Genomic DNA, 13,676 nt, shown 5'->3' with positions numbered 1-13,676 from the left:
TCCCTCTGTGCCCACTTTCTGGAGAGTTTTTATCATAAATTGGTGTTGCATTTTGTCCAAAGGTTTTTCTGCATCTATTGAGATGATCATATGGTTTTTATTCTTCAGTTTGTTAATATGGTGTATCACATTGATGATTTGCATATATTGAAGAATCCTTGCATCCCTGGGATAAATCCTACTTGATCATGGTGTATGATCCTTTTAATGTGTTGTTGGATTCTGTTTGCTAGCATTTTGTTGAGGATTTTTGCATCTATATTCATCAGTGATATTGGTCTGTAATTTTCTTTTCTTGTAGTATCTCTGTCTGGTTTTGGTATCAGGGTGACGGTTGCCTCATAGAATGAGTTTGGGAGTGTTCCTTCCTCTGCAATTTTTTGGAAGAGTTTGAGAAGGATGGGTATTAGCTCTTCTCTAAATGTTTGATAGAATTCACCTGTGAAGCCATCTGGTCCTGCACTTTTGTTCGTTGGAAGATTTTTAATCACAGTTTCAATTTCATTCCTTGTGATTGGTCTGTTCATATTTTCTATTTCTTCCTGGTTCAGTCTTCGAAGGTTATACCTTCCTAAGAATTTGTCCATTTCTTCCAGGTTGTCCATTTTATTCGCATAGAGTTTCTTGTAGTAGTCTCTTAGGATGCTTTGTATTTCTGCGGTGTCTGTTGTAACTTCTCCTTTTTCACTTCTAATTTTGTTGATTTGAGTCCTCTCCCTCTTTTTCTTGAGTCTGGCTAAAGGTTGATCATTTTTCTTATCTTCTCAAAGAACCAGCTTTTAGTTTTATTGATCTTTGCTATTCGTTTCCTTTGTTTCTATTTCATTTATTTCTGCTCTGATCTTTATGATTTCTTTCCTTCTACTAACTTTGGGTTTTGTTCTTCTTTCTCTAGTTCCTCTAGGTGCAAGGTTAGATTGTTTATTTGAGATTTTTCTTGTTTCTTGAGGTAGGCTTGTATAGCTATAAACTTCCCTCTTAGAACTGCTTTTGCTGCATCCCATAGGTTTTGGATCATCGTGTTTTCATTGTCATTTGTCTCTAGGTATCTTTTGATTTCCTCTTTGATTTCTTCAGTGATCTCTTGGTTATTTAGTAACGTTTTGTTTAGCCTCCATGTGTTGGTGTTTTTTACGTTTTTTTCCCTGTAATTGATTTCTAATCTCATAGCATTGTGGTCAGAAAAGATGCTTAATATGATTTCAATTTTCTTAAATTTACTGAGGCTTGATTTGTGACCCAAGATGTGATCTATCCTGGAGAATGTTCCATGCGCACTTGAGAAGAAAGTGTAATCTGCTCTTTTTGGATGGAATGTCCTATAAATATCAATTAAATCTATCAGGTCTATTGTGTCATTTAAAGCTTGTGTTTCCTTGTTAATTTTCTGTTTGGATGACCTGTCCATTGGTGTAAGTGAGGTGTTAAGATCCCCCACTACTATTGTGTTACTGTCGATTTCCTCTTTTATAGCTGTTAGCAGTTGCCTTATGTATTGAGGTGCTCCTATGTTGGGTGCATATATATTTATAATTGTTATGTCTTCTTCTTGGATTGATCCCTTGATCATTATGTAGTGTCCTTCGTTGTCTCTTAAACATTCTTTATTTTAAAGTCTACTTTATCTGATATGAGTATTGCTACTCCAGCTTTCTTTTGATTTCCATTTGCATGGAATAACTTTTTCCATCCCCTCACTTTCAGTCTGTATGTGTCCCTAGGTCTGAAGTGGGTCTCTTGTAGACAGCATATATATGGGTCTTGTTTTTGTATCCATTCAGCAAGCCTGTGTCTTTTGGTTGGAGCATTTAATCCATTCACGTTTAAGGTAATTATCGATATGTATGTTCCTATGACCATTTTCTTAATTGTTTTGGGTTTGTTTTTGTAGGTCCTTTTCTTCTCTTGTGTTTCCCACTTAGAGACGTTCCTTTAGCATTTGTTGTAGAGCTGATTTGGTGGTGCTGAATTCTCTTAGCTTTTGCTTGTCTGTAAAGCTTTTGATTTCTCCATTGAATCTGAATGAGATCCTTGCCAGGTAGAGTAATCTTGTTTGTAGATTCTTCCCTTTCATCACTTTAAGTATATCATGCCACTCCCTTCTGGCTTGTAGAGTTTCTGCTGAGAAATCAGCTGTTAACCTTATGGGAGTTCCCTTGTATGTTATTTGTCGTTTTTCCCTTGCTGCTTTCAATAATTTTTCTTTGTCTTTAATTTTTGCCAATTTGATTTCTACGTGTCTTGGCGTGTTTCTCCTTGGGTTTATTCTGTATGGAACTCTCTGCGCTTCCTGGACTTGGGTGGCTATTTCCTTTCCCATGTTAGGGAAGTTTTCGACTATAATCTCTTCAAATATTTTCTCAGGTCTTTTCTCTCTCTCTTCTCCTTCTGGGACCCCTATAATGCGAATGTTGTTGCATTTAATGTTGTCTCAGAGGTCTCTTATGCTGTCTTCATTTCTTTTCATTCTTTTTTCTTTATTCTGTTCCGCAGCAGTGAATTCCACCATTCTGTCTTCCAGGTCACTTATCCGTTCTTCTGCCTCAGTTATTCTGCTATTGATTCCTTCTAGTGTAGTTTTCATTTCAGTTATTGTGTTGTTCATCCCTGTTTGTTTTTTCTTTAATTCTTCTAGATCTTTGTTAAATATTTCTTGCATCTTCTCAATCTTTGCCTCCATTCTTTTTCCGAGGTCCTGGATCATCTTCACTATCATTATTCTGAATTCTTTTTCTGGAAGGTTGCCTATCTCCACTTCATTTAGTTGTTTTTCTGGGGTTTTATCTTGTTCCTTCATCTGGTACATAGCCCTCTGCCTTTTCGTCTTGTCTATCTTTCTGTGAATGTGGTTTTTGTTCCACAGGCTGCAGGATTGTAGTTCTTCTTGCTTCTGCTGTCTGCCCTCTGGTGGATGAAACTATCTAAAAGGCTTGGGGAAGTTTACTGATGGGAGGGACTGGTGATGGGTAGAGCTGGCTGTTGCTCTGGTGGACAGAGCTCAGTAAAACTTTAATCCACTTGTCTGCTGATCGGTGAGGCTGGATTCCCTCCCTGTTGGTTGTTTGGCCTGAGGCGACCCAACAGTGGAGCCTACCCGGGCTCTTTGGTAGGGCTAATGGCAAACTCTGGGAGGGCTCACGCCAAGGAGTACTTCCCAGAACTTCTGCTGCCAGTGTCCTTGTCCTCACGGTGAGACACAGTCACCCCCGCCTCTGCAGGAGACCCCCCAACACTAGCAGGTAGGTCTGGTTCAGTCTCCCCTGGGGTCACTGCTCCTTCCCCTGCATCCTGATGCACACACTACTTTGTGTGTGCCCTCCAAGAGTGGAGTCTCTGTTTCCCCCAGTCCTGTCGAAGTCCTGCAGTCAAATCCTGCTAGCCTTCAAAGTCTGATTCTCTAGGAATTCCTCCTCCATTGCCGGACCCCCAGGTTGGGAAGCCTGACGTGGGGCTCAGAACCTTCACTCCAGTGGGTGGATTTCTGTGGTATAAGTGTTCGCCAGTCTGTGAGTCACCCACCCAGCAGTGATGGGATTTGATTTTATTGTGATTGAGCCCCCCTACCATCTCATTGTGGCTTCTCCTTTGTCTTTGGATGTGGGGTATCATTTTTGATGAGTTCCAGTGTCTTCCTGTCAGTGATTGTTCAGCAGTTAGTTGTGATTCTGGTGTTCTTGCAAGAGGGAGTGAGAGCACGTCCTTCTACTCAACCATCTTGAACCAATCTCCCCTATCTATTTCTTCTTAAGTAAGCTTTGGTAGTTTTGCATTTCAAGGAATTTGTTTATGCCATGTAAACTGTCAAATTTATCAACATAAATCTGTTCATAAAAATCCCCTCATTATCCATTTAGTGTCTGAAGGGCCTATAGTGATACCCCCTCTTTTATGACAATGTGAAAGTTCTTTACAAACCTCTGCTTCTGTCACATTTGCTATTGTCCCGCTGGCCAAAACAAGTCGCATGGCTAAATCATTGCTTCGATAATCTGGCACACGGTTCCTCTTTGTGGTAAGTTTCTGCCCCTAAGGAACAGATTTGTTCATATTACTGGCTTAGTGATTTTGCGTGACCAGTTTTATTTATATAGGTGTAACGCGATTATTGGCCATACATCAAGACTGCTTGTTGTATGGTCTACCTCTCCACACTTCACCCTACATCTCTTCCTCTCAGAGTACTCACTGCAGCTGTAATTAATGAATTGTGTCTGCAGCTATTCAATGTCTGTTCCCACTAGAACATAAGCTCCACAACGACAGAGACTGTGTCTGTCTTTGTCTGGCTTGAATCCCCAACTTCTAGGGCCGCGTAGGTGCTCTTTAATTAATATATTCTAAATGAAAACCTACAATGCTACACATGACTCACACCTTGACAATTATCTTCATGTCTTGGATACATAATTTAATGGGGAAGCTGAGCAACTAGGTGAGGGGGGCAGTGAAGCAGATTCCACAAGCATGAATTGAGGACCTACTACATGCATGATTCTGCTAAAGGAATGACTCTGTGGCCAGCAGAGCTAGAAGGGGCTGCTTCTCTCAGAAGTGAGCTCCCTGATCATGGAAAGAATCAAGGATAGGCTGGATGAGAGGAGACAGAGATGCTCTGCGTGTGGGGGGGGGTTTGTTTGAGCTCTGGGCGAAGATTTGTACTAGCCAATGTTTTGAGTTCCTTTCGTGTCTAATATTCTTTTTTGTTTTCCCCAGAGTTTTTTTATCTTCCAGTTTTATTGAGGTATAACTGACATACAGCACTGTCTAAGTTTAAGGTGTAGAGCATAATGACTTGACTTACATACGTCATGAAATGATGACCACAATAAGTTTGGTGAACATCCATCATCTTATATTGATACAAAATTAAAGAAATAGAAAATGTTTTGTCCTTGTGATGAGAACTCTCAGGATTTATTCTCTTAACAACTCTCATATGTAACATAACATACAGCAGTGGTAATTACATTTATCATGTTGTACATTACATGAGGTACAGAAGTTTGTACCTCTTTGGTTTCTAATAGTCTACAGTTCTGCTGCAGGGTTTAAGTCTGGGGAATGATAGGAAGTGGAAAAGGAGCACAAAGGGGGAATGCTAGGAGGAGGAAGGATGGAACTGTGGGGGGAGAACAGCTTTGGAGAGAGCAGAGCATAGGCATGGATGGTGGCTGGGAAATTTTAGGTGAAGTTTCCACTCTCTCTCATCTCGCTTCTTCATCGGACTCCCTCCCTTGGGCCTCCCCACACAGATACCCTTGAGACCACTTTCCCCAAGGTCACCATTGAATGCTATGCCCTTGTATCTACTTGTGACTGCTCACTCCTTCTCCCGTGGACCCTCCAAGCCAGCCCTGAACACTGGGGATCCCTCTCACCTTCCAGAAGCTCTCACCTGCTTTGTCCTCAGCCTGTGTCTCATTTTCTCTGGGGCTTCAATTTCTCTGACTCCACAGGGTATCCCCAGCCCTGACCATGACTCTTGAGGGGCTCGCATGCCATGGGATCATAGCAGATGGGGCCATCACAAGACCCCAAAGTTTGTGTGATTTGCTTTTTCCAGTGTGTCCCTTAGCTGTGCCCTTGGAGTTGAAAAGGGTGGGTGGGCACAGCAATGAATTCAGAGGATGATAACAGAACCTTCATTTACGTTGAATGCCCACAGGCTTCACCAATGTCCAAAGAGCAATCAGAGCCCCCTTCTCTCTCCCCCTCTTCCTCCTTCCCCTACGATCACCTTAGACCTTGCTTTTCTAACCTGCGAAGTCACTTCCTCCCTTCTGTCTGCCCACAGACCTCCTCCTACCAGAGGAGGGAAAGAGAGAAAGGAATGAAGTGGATAGAAAATTTCTTCCCATCAAGGACATGCAGAGGACAGAAGGCACACTTGAGATAATCTCTTTCCCTTGACCTACATCAGTAACGAGTATGTGCATGAATGTGTGTGTGTGTGTGTGTGTGTGTGCCTGTACAGATACTTGCATTCATGAGTGTGATTGTGTGGGTATTATAGGGTATTTTAAAAAATTTTATTGGAGTATAGTTGATTTACAATGTTGTGTTAGTTTCAGGTTACAGCATAGTGATTCAGTTATACATATACATACATTCATTCTTTTTCAGATTCTGTCCCCGTATAGGTTATTACAGATTTTTTTTTTTTTTTTTTTTGGCTGCACTGCATGGGCATGTGGAATCTTAGTTCCCCAACCAGGGATCAAACCCTCAACCCCTGCATTGGAAGCACGGAGTCCTAACCACTGAACCACCAGGGAATTCCCTATTACAGAATACTGAGTAGCGTTCCCTGTCGGTTATCTATTTTATATATAGTAGTGTGTGTATGTTGATCCCAAGCTCCTGATTTATCCTTCCCCCCCAACCCCTCATGTTTCCCATTAGGTATATTTTAAATGTCCAAGTATGTATTTATGGATATTTATTTAGTATTTATATATGTGTCCCATTGCATGTGTTTATTATAGACTAATTTTTAGAGCAGTTTAAGTTCACAGCAAAACTGAGCATAGAATACAGAATTCCCATATACCCCCTCCCACTCCCATGCATAGCCTCCCCCGTTATCAACATCTCCCACCAGACGGTACATTTGTTACGACTGACGAACCTACACTAACACATCAGCAACACCCAGAGTCCATAGTTGACATTAGGGTTCACTCTTGGCGTTGTACATTCTATGGGTTTGGACAAATGTACAATGATATGTATCTGCCATTAGAGTATCACACAGGGTGTTTTCACTGCCCTAAAAACCCTCTGTGCGCCACCTATTCATCCCTCCTTCCCCCCCTAACCCCTGGCAACCACTGATCCTTTTACTGTCTCCATAGCTTTGCTTTTTCCAGAATGTCCTAAAGTTGGAATCCTACAGTCTGTATCATACAGCCTTTTCAGATTGGCTTCTTTCACTTAGTCACGTGCATTTTTCAAAGTTCCTCCATCTCTTTTCATGGCCTGATATCTCATTTCTTTTTAGCACCAAATAACATTCCATTGTCTGAATGTCCCACAGTTTATTTATCCTCCTGAAGGGCATTTTAGTGACTTTCAAACCCTGTTGTGGGACTTCCCTGGTGGTGGAGTGGTGAAGACTCCGTGCTCCCAATGCAGGGGGCACCAGGTTTGATCCCTGGTCAGGGAACTAGATCCTACACGCGTGCCGCAACTAAGGAGCATGGCTGCTGCAACCAAATTAAAAAAAAAAAAGTTCTGCTGTGTTTTTGTGTGAGGAGCAAAAGGGGCCAAATTATCCCTTTGAGACTATTTTACATTCGTGGAAGCGCACGGGGCATCAGCCATCGTGATCTGTAAAAGATTATGAACTTCTGCCCTCTTTACATCCCTCCGGGACCTGAAACTCAACCTGTCCAAGATGAAACTCATCATCTTCCCCTCCCTCACCCAACCCGGCCTCTCATCCCATGTCCCCATCTCAGCCCATGACTCCACTGTCTACCCAGTTGCGAAAGGTAGAGAGATCTGGGCATCTTCCAAAACTCCTCCCTCCCCCCTCCCCATTATTAAGCAAGTCCTGTCAATTCTCTCTCTCTTTTTTTTTTTGGCCTGGCCGCATGCAGGATCTTAGTTCCCGACTAGGGATTGAACCCGGGCCCTCGGCAGTGAAAGCACCAAGTCCTAACCACTGGACCGCCAGGGAATTCCCCAATTCTTTCTCTTAAACACATTCTGAATGCTTGCTTTCTCTCTAGCCCCAAAGCCGCACCCTAGGATCGGCCTCCTAAGCCACGCACGCTTCTGTGGTCCACCTGGCACAGGTAGGATTGTTTTGGAGATCCCAAGGCCCTCAAAGGCAGCCTTGAGTCTCGTACACATGCCTAGGTCATTCTGGACTAAGTTTCCAGATTTGACCTCATCACCTGCACACATGCATGGTTTCCAATGGGAGAGTGATTAATTCAGGCTGCCGGGGGACCTTTGGCAATGTCTGGAGACATTTCTGGTTGTCACAGTTGGAGGGTGGTTGCTACTGGCATCTAGTGTGTAGAGGTCAGGGGTGCTGTTAAACATCCAACAACGCACAGCACAGCTTCCCACAGCAAAGAATGATCTGTCCCGAAATGTCAATAGAGCCGAGGGTGAGAAACATTGTCCTAGAACCACTCAGATCCATCTACAGACCAGTGCTGGCCCCATCCAGCTGATTACCCATCCAGATAAGCGAGTACAGAAAATAATAAGCGTTTAGAAACTTTCTAGTAACTTGGCCTCGTCATTTATGGACTATTGGGCTTGTGATTTGCATGTTTTATAAATTCCTTTTTTTTTTAACCATTTTTTATTTTTTTAAGATTTTTTTTTATGTGGACCTTTTTTTTTTTTTTTTTACAAGTCTTTATTGAATTTTGTTACAATATTGCTTCTGTTTTATGTTTTGGTTTTTTGGCCACGAGCCATGTGGGATCTTAGCTCCCCGACCAGGGATTAAACCCTCACCCCCTGCATTGGAAGGTGAAGTCTTAACCACTGGACCACCAGGGAAGTCCCCTTTAACCATTTTTTAAATTGAAGTATAGTTAATTTGCAATGTTGTGTTAGTTTCATGTGTACAGCAAAGGGATCCAGTTGTACATATATACACACATATGCATATATGTGTGTATATATGTATATTCTTTTTCAGATTTCTTTTCCATGTAAATTCTTTTTTTAATTAATAGACTTTTCTAGAACAAATTTAAATTTACAGAAAAATTGAGCAAATAGTACAGTTTCCATACAGTCTCTCCCCCAACACACACACATACAGTTTCCCCTATTAGTAACATCTTACACTAGTCTGGGACTAGTGAACCAATATCAATACATTATTATTAACTAAAGTTCACGCATTATTCATATTCCTTCGATTTTCCCTGAATGTCCTCTTTCTGGTCCAGGATCGCACATGACATTTAGTTGACACGTCTCCTTAGGTTTCTCTTGGCTGGAACAGTTTCTTGAGCTTCCCTTGTCTTTGATGACCTTGACAGTTTTGAGGATTATGGTCAGGTATACAGGAGGGTGCCTCTCAACTGGAATTTTTAAAAATATTTCCCTCATGTTTAGACTAGGGTTATGGGTTTGGGGGGAGACAGATCACAGAGGTAAAGTGCCATTTTCATCACAACATCTCAAGAGTACATATTATGACTTTGGTGTTGACCTTAATCACCCAGCCAGGTGATGTAGTGTGTTTGGCAGTTTTCTCCACTGAAAAGTTATTCTTCCCCCCCCCCCCGCCCCGCCCCCTTTACTCACTGTTCCTTTTGGAAGGAAATCACTGTGTGCAGATCTAACCATCCCTCAGGGTGAAGCACCTACATAAATTATCTGGAAACCTTCCATACCTGTCCTTCATTTGTTAATGTATTCGATCATTTCTTTGTATCAGTGCAAACTCATGGACATTTATTTTATTCCTGGAGTTATAATCCAATACTATATTAATTTTTTTGTTCACATGGCTCTGGCTTTGGCCATCGGGAGCTCTTTCAGTTGGCTCTTGTGGACCCACAATATACCCCCATCCTTGATCCTTGTCAGCTGTTCCTTGGTTTCTGGCACTATGCATGTCTTTTTCTTATTTGGCCTCACCGCGCGGCTTGCGGGATCTTAGTTCCCCGACCAGGGATTGAACACATGCCCTCTGCAGTGGAAGCGTGGAGTCCTAATTACTGGACTGCCAGGGAAGTCCCATGCATGCCTTTTTCAATCTTATTTTCCTATTGAAATTCATTTTTATTGCATTTTAGGGATTGGGGAAAAAAATTGGTCTGCACTGGCAAGAATTTGAGAAGCACTCCAAAACCTTCCAGCATCTTCCTCTATGTCCTTCACTCACACCCAGCTACAATGACCCATCCCGAGCGCCAAGCTTGTGCCTGCCCCAGAGCCTTTGCCCTGGCAGCTCTCTCTGCCTGGAATGCTCTCCCTCCAACTGTTCCGGGTCATCATTCCTGTCTCTGCCCATCTCCCTCTCCTCAAAGAAGCCTCCCTGTTCCAAACTAAAGCAGCGCCACCCTGGTTATCTCCAGTACACTCGCTTTGTTTTGTTACAATCCCAATAGTTTGTCCCTTTCTGAAATGATGTCTTTGATGTATTTGTTTATTGCCTCTAAATGGGAGTGTCATGAGGACAGGGACAACCCTGGGCATGCACAATAGTGTTTTGGTTTTTAAAAACATTATTTTGAAATATGTTAGAAATGTTTCCCTGAGGTCCCTGGGGGTCTGATAATAATCTCCCTCTACTCTGGCCAAACATCAGAGGGGCCACCATGCGATACTGTCGGGGTGAGGGGGACAGAAACAGTGGCCACACCTGAATCCCATCACCACAGCTTGCTTTGGGCTAGAGGCACAGAGAGGGGACCCCCAACCTTCCTCCTCTGCTCTGAGATCCCCACAACTACAGGCCTTACCCAACCCCATTTGAAGGTCATAGACATTTAGAGAAGGTGGGCCAACCTCGGGATGGAAGTTTCAGCGGGTGGAACTTGGATCCAGGTGACTTGGGCTCAAAGCCTCCTTCCATTCTCCTTGCCATGTGACTTCCGGGCTCTTGGCTTCAGTTCTTCTGTCTATAAAGTGGGTATAATACTCACTATGCTGGGGTGGCGGTGAGGATTAGATGAGATTGTGCTGGGCATATAATACTCTCGAAAATTGTTACCTGGTAGCATGATCCCCGAAGTGCACACACGTGCAGAATTTTGCAGATGACTTTTTGGGGGTTCATACAGTTCCCTAAACCTAGTCCTGAACCCTTGACCTATAAAGCCTCTAAGTCATCCCCAACCCCAGCTTAATAAAACCAGGGCCCATCGAATGAGTTAGGAGGCTTGAGAGCCAGGCCCCCCCGGGTGAGCGAGGAGGCTGGAAGCAAAGATGCCGGGAAGACGAAAGGGGACGGCGGGGAGGGGGCCACCCGGTGCACACAGGGGAGCCAGTGTGTCCGGAGCTGCCTGGGCCCCAGGAACAGGTCCCCGGGGAGAGGTGGGACGTCGATTCCAGCAGGCGTGGGTGGGGCGGTCCAGCCCAGCAAGGCATTCCAGTCCGGCCGGTGTGGGGCTGGGCTCCAGGAGGCCCCCGGCTCCTGCTCTGACGCCGCCGGAAGTCCCCTGGCTCTCGCCTCCGAGGACGGCTGAGTGCCTGCGGGGAACCTCCCAAGGCGAGAAAACCTTTGCCTGCGTGGTCACAGCGCGTCCCCCGGCAGAGTGTGCCAGCAAGCGGCAGGCACCGTCTTCACCCATGTTTGCCCTTGGGGTTCACAAAGGTCACGAGAATCTCCCCAGGGAAAGCAAACACACGTGTGAGCCGGCAGGACACGCCACGCTCCCAGGAGGCGATGGGCACGAAGGCATGCCCTTTCCCGCCATGTCGCCTCCCCATGCCCTGAGCCTCAGATCCCCCGACAGAGCCGCAGATGGGGACACAGAAGCCCAGTGTGAAAAGGACTTGTCCAGGTCTTTCGCGGGGGGCGCTGGGACACGGGCCAGGGCACACGCACCACACACATCCCACACGTGCGCTCAAACACATCTACACTGGCCCCTTGGTGCGTGCGCCCACACCTGCTCCTGCACGGGCACATCCAGACAGGAGGGCCCACGCCCCAGCTCCCCTCCTTCAGGCACACCCACCCACTGCCCCGCACCATGACACCCACACCTCAAACACGCCTGTGCAATGCATGTGGGATGGGGATGGGGAATTTCTACAAAGGCTGGGGCTCAGGGGCCACCATGGGTGTGGGGGAGGGGTGGTTCTCAGGAGCCTGACTTCCTGTAGTGATTTCTCATCTAACAAAAATTTTTTTTCATTTACTTTTTTAAATTAATTAATTAATTAATTTTGGCTGCGTTGGGTCTTTGTTGCTGCACGCAGGCTTTCTTTAGTTGTGGCGAGCGGGGGCTACTCTTTGTTGCGGTGCGCGGGCTTCTCATTGCGGTGGCTTCTCGTTGCGGAGCATGGGCTCTAGGCACGCCGGCTTCAGTAGTTGTGGCACATGGGCTTCAGTAGTTGTGGCGCGCGGGCTTGGTTGCTCCGTGGCGTGTGGGATCTTCCCGGACCAGGGCTCGAACCCGTGTCCCCTGCACTGGCAGGCGGATTCTTAACCGCTGCGCCACCAGGGAAGCCCTCATCTCATAGAATTTTATACAGTCAAGAAAACACTGTTCTGTGTGTGTGTGTATAGATTGAAACCCACGCCGTAGTTGTAAAAATTCACCCACGTGGTCTCACTTATATATGACATACAAGTGCATCTAGATGCACACAAATACTTACCCTTACACACCCACAAAGCCATTCAAAACACAACTCCTTACACATGTACACCTACTCACACACTACAGCCATATGTTCACAACCAGGCACCCATAAATGCACTTACACATAAAGAGATACGTTCAGATACTCAGTTTACATTCAGAAACCAGATACACAGACTCATACATGTGCACCTTGTCAAACTCACACTCACAGATCTGTGCAAATATCCACAAATCCACACAGATGTAAACACCAGCTTCACACACACAAATACACAAAATACACTCAGCGATACATGTCAACAAATAAACAGATAACATATAAACCCAAACACATACGTACACTTATTATACACACGAAACTACACTCAGGTATACACATCGGGACATATGCAAGGACCTAACACTCACAAACACAAACACTTGTGCATTCACAATTACACACAGTTAAGAGGCACACAGTAGATATCTTGACAAAAAAACACCATGGAACACACAGGCATATATTGAATATCCACAAATAGAGGCTCAGACATTTACAAGTATACCAGGTAACATCCACACAGTTGCATCATGTACACAAATATCTGCGTTCACACACACACAAATATATTCTCTCTCTCTCACACACACACACACCTCCATAGTGACATACACAATCAAGCTCATACCACACATAGATTTGCTCACACAAATATGCAGTTCCTAGAGAAATAGGCACACTTGCACTCTCATAAATGCATCCAGAAATGGACATTCTTCCACAATTATACCCACTTCCACTGTTTACACACCCTGTCACACCACCTTAGCTCACACCATATACCCAAACACAGTCACCCACAAATACACTCACATGTAAATACACATATATGAGCAAAACACATTCCACAATCGCTCCCCCCACACACACCCGTGTGCACACAGTCATACTCATAGACTCATATACAAATGCACTTAGATACAAATTCATCATCCTCACTTACACACAATTGGAGCCCGGCCCCCAACAAATTCTGTTGATACCACAAATGCACGCACACACCTTTGCAAATATACCCAGTAATAGCCATTCAACCACACTCACAGATACAAGCAGTCACACTCCTGCATAATTACACACACTCTCAATTTCTCACACATACTCCTTCACTGACATTCGTCACACCCTGACACAAAAGAGAAGTACATTCAGATGCTCGCAAATAGGCAAACTCACAAATGCACTGACAAAACACAAATACACACACACTCCTGAATCCTCAGGACACCAACACCTACACAACACAGATCCTTGTACACACAACACACATGAAAAACAAGGACACCCAAACGCGCGCGTTGTCACACTCGCACAGATACGGACACGCAGACACCCTC

The sequence above is a fragment of the Balaenoptera musculus genome, chromosome 3 (assembly GCF_009873245.2).
Source record: "Balaenoptera musculus isolate JJ_BM4_2016_0621 chromosome 3, mBalMus1.pri.v3, whole genome shotgun sequence".
NCBI lineage: Eukaryota > Metazoa > Chordata > Mammalia > Artiodactyla > Balaenopteridae > Balaenoptera > Balaenoptera musculus.
This window is presented reverse-complemented; position numbering follows the sequence as displayed.